The sequence below is a fragment of the Mustela lutreola genome, chromosome 17 (genome assembly GCF_030435805.1).
Source record: "Mustela lutreola isolate mMusLut2 chromosome 17, mMusLut2.pri, whole genome shotgun sequence".
Classification (NCBI taxonomy): Eukaryota; Metazoa; Chordata; class Mammalia; order Carnivora; family Mustelidae; genus Mustela; species Mustela lutreola.
In genome coordinates this window covers 25,386,762-25,391,024 of record NC_081306.1, presented here as the reverse complement: position 1 = coordinate 25,391,024, position 4,263 = coordinate 25,386,762, and the positions used below count along the sequence as shown (strand labels likewise).

At 30.0% G+C, this 4,263-nt stretch overlaps 1 non-coding gene across 1 annotated transcript; it reads right to left on the bottom strand.

The window, feature by feature from the left end:
• Positions 1–463: 463 nt before the first annotated feature.
• LOC131820265 (U6 spliceosomal RNA) lies at positions 464–570 on the bottom strand. Its single transcript, XR_009349560.1, has one exon. It is a non-coding gene; the product is annotated as a U6 spliceosomal RNA (small nuclear RNA).
• Positions 571–4,263: the final 3,693 nt, after the last annotated feature.

Sequence of the window (4,263 nt, the reverse complement as noted above, 5' to 3'; positions counted from 1 at the left end):
GTGATGGTGAGTGCTATGAAATGTGTGAACCTGGTGATTCACAGACCTGTACCCCTAGGGATAAAAACACATTATATGTTTATAAAAAAAATTAAAAAATAATTTTAAAAATCCATTAAAGAGAAAACACATATTGCAAGCCCAGAGCTAATCTCATATTCAATCAAAAAAGTTTGAAAGTTTTCCCCTTAACGATCAGAAAAAAGACAAGTGTATCCACTTTCACTACTCTCATTTGACATACTACTGGATGTCCTAGCCAGAGAAACAAGGAACATAAGGAAATAAAAGACTCCAAAAAAAAAAAGGAAGAAGTAAAATTTTATTTTTTTGGATAACATGAACTTACATGTTAAAAAATCCTAAAAACTTCACAAAAAATTTTGAATAAACAAATTTAGTAAAGCTGCCAAATACAAGATCAATATATAACAGACAAGAATTTTGTTTTGTTTCATTTCTTTTTAATATGGAATGCTTCCCAGTTTTTCATGTCATCCTTGTTTAGTGATCACGCTAATCTTCTCTGCATCATTCCAATTTTAGTATATGTGCTGCCAAAGTAAGCACAAGACAGGAGCATTTTAACACTCTAATGATGAACTATCTGAAAAAATAAAGAAAACAATCTAATTCACAATAGCATCAAAAATAATAAAATACTTAGGAATAGATTTAACTAAGAAGATGAAAGATCTGTACTCCATAAACTATGACATTGATAAAGAAATTGAAGGAGACACAAACGGAAAGATAGCTCATATTTATGAATGGCAAGAATTAACATTGTTAAAATGTCCATACTACCGAAAACCATCTGTAAATCCAATTCCTATCAAAAATCCAATGTTAGGGGCGCCTGGGTGGCTCAGTGGGTTAAGCCGCTGCCTTCGGCTCAGGTCATGATCCCAGGGTCCTGGGATCGAGCCCTGCATCAGGCTCTCTGCTCAGCAGGAAGCCTGCTTCCTCTTCTCTCTCTGCCTGCCTCTCTGCCTGCTTGTCATCTCTCTCTGTCAAATAAATAAATTAAAAATCTTAAAAAAAAATCCAATATTATTTTTTTACAGAAGTAAGTAAAGAATCCTAAAATTTATATGAGACCATAAAAGACGACAAATAATAAAAGCAGTTCTGAGAAAGAATGAAGAAGAGAAATTACACTTCTTGATTTGAAACTATACTACAAAGCCCTCATGCTCAAAACAATAAAGTATACTGGCATAAAAAAAGACCCATAAACAAGTAGAACAGAATTGAGAGTCCAGAAATAAATCCTTTCATACAGTCACCTAATATTTGACAGGGGCCAACATATGTAATGGGTAAAGATAGTCTGTTCAATAAATGATATTTAAAACTGAATAGTCACATAAACAGTATGAAACTGGAACCTTATATCACTCATAAGTCTTAACTTGAAATAAATTAAAGACTTAAAGGTTATGCATGAAACTACATTACATTTCCTAAAGGAAAACATAGGACAAATTCTCCTTGACATTGGTCTTGCCAATAGTTTTCTGGATACCAGACCAAAAACACAAGCAAAAAAAGCAAAAATAAATAAATGGTACTACATCAAACTAAAGTTTCTGCATTGCCAAAAAAAAGAGAGAGAGAATGAAAACACAATCCACAGAATGTAAGAAAATACTTACAAATCTTATATCTGAAAAGAGGTTAATAACCAACAGATACAAATAGAAAAAATATATATAATTTAAAAAATAGCAAAAGGATCTCAATAGACTTTTTTTTTTCAAAAAAGTTATATAAATGACCAACAGGAGCATTAAAAAGTGCTCAACGTAAAAAACTCAGGGCAAAGTCATTATGTTGTTGTTGTTGTTGTTTACCTCTGAAAAACACAGCAAGATATTACTACCTCTTATAATACATACTACCCAAAAATTGAAACTAACAAATTTTGGTAAATATTGGGGAAAATGGGGAACTTATGCACTGTGATAGGGATATAAATTTGTATGGAAAACAGTATGGAGATTATTCATATTATTAAAAGTAAAATTACCATATGATTCAGTAATCCCACTTCTAGGTATATATCTAAAGGCAACGAAATCACTGTTCAAAGACATATCTGCACTCTTATGTTTATTATAAAATTATTAACTCTAAGCAAGAGATGGAAATAACTTCAGTATCCATTAATGGATGAAAGAATAAAATAAGTATGGTAAAAATATACTATGGAATACTACTTAACCATGAAAAATTAAGAAATACTGCCATTTACAACAGCATGGATGGATCTTGAAGGCGTTATACTAAGTGAAATATTTCAAAGATTGTATATATTTTTTAAATTTATGTATTATGATATCCCTTACATACAGAATCTGAGGAAAAGGCAAACTAATGGAAACGTAGAGTTGAGTTGACAAGAGGTGAACCTGGGTGGAATAAGGTGGTCAAAGGGTACAAACTTGCAACTATAATATGAAAAAGTTCTGGGGATCTAATGTACAGCATGATGATCATAGTTAATAATATATACATACATTTTTATTGTGCTTCCCTTTATTAAACTTTGCATATATCACATTCTTACAAGTTGAAAGTTTATAGCAATCTTGTATAAAAGAGGTCTGCTGCCACCATTTTTCTAACAACATTTGTTCATTTTGTGTCTCTCTGTCACATGTTGGTAATTCTTGCAATATTTCAAGTTTTTTCATTATTATTGTATTTGTTATGGTGATCTGTGATCAGTAATTATGACCCACTGAAAACTCAGAACTAGTTTACTTAAGGTATATACATGGTTTTTCTTAAAAAGCATAATGCTTTTGAACAGTACAGTATAGTGATTATTTTTTATATGCACTGGGAAACATAATTTTTTATTTGCACTGGGAAACCAAAAAAAAATAATAATTTGACTTAGTTTTTTGAGATAATCACTTTATTGAGGCAGTCTGGAACAAAACCCACAAGACCTCTGAAGTTTATCTCTACTATACTATATACATAAAAGTTGCTAAGAGAATAGATCTTAAAATTCCTTACGATACATGCATAAAAAACAGTGGCAACTATACAAGATAGTAGATGTATTAACATTTTTATATAGATTATATTGCAATAAAGATGTATACCAATTTATCAAATTGTACAAAATTTACACAATGTTAAAAGTTTGCAATGTTATAAGAAATCATTTCTTACATTTACAAATTATAATATGTCGTTTTTTTTCAATAAAGCTGGAAAAAACTTTTTGTAGAATTAATCTATTTTTCAAAAAAGGAAGTAAGGAAGTAGAAACTGCAACGAACTCTGAAATAATAGAATATAAAATCCATTTTCGTTATAGACACTGTGACAAAAACTATTACTTAGTTTACAATGAAGGAGTACTTATGAAGCATGAAGGATGGCCTATAAATAAGGCTGAAGGAGCTCAGTTTTAAGGTTTAAATTTAAAATCTTCTTTTGAAATACTAAACTGACCACCCATTTTTCCAAACATAAATGTCTTAACTGCATGAATTTATTTCATACAACTCTATAATCTAGTTTCATAAGAAAGCAGCATGCAAATTTTGAATTAGACAGACTTGCTTATTCAGTAAAGGATACTTCACTAAAAATAAATAGAAGAAAAATCAGCATATTTATTATGATAATTATTATTCATAATGAGATTCATATTGAATTAGGGAATATATATCCTCAGAGGGGGTAAAGTAAAATGAAATTTATTTTGGTAAATGTATCTGTGAATAGTCAATACAATGCCTCAATATAAATGAATATTACCATTTTGAACAATTTAATTACTATTATTAGAATTATTATAAGTATAAAAATAGCTATCATTTTAGCATGGAATATGAGACTCTCATGCTCCATGCTTCATCACATCCACACAACAACTCTGCATAATAAGTATTATCATCACCATTTCATGGGTGAAAAAACTGAGGCTAACACATTTAGATAACTGGTTTATGATTACATGGCTAGTAAAGATGCATCACACTAATTTAGGCTTTATGATTTCAGAATTGTATTCTTTCCACTGCACATTCTATTACTCTGTAAATACTTGGCTTGTTTTCATTTAGTTCTTTAATTTTATTCATGTGGTGATGGCTTAAAGCTTCATTTAAAGGAAGCTTAAAAAATTCATTTAACCAAAAGCTCCCAAGAATTAAAAATGTCATGGATCTAATGTAGACATGGATATCATTAGTTAATGGGTAACTATATATTTTCCACTCTAGTGAGATAACAATC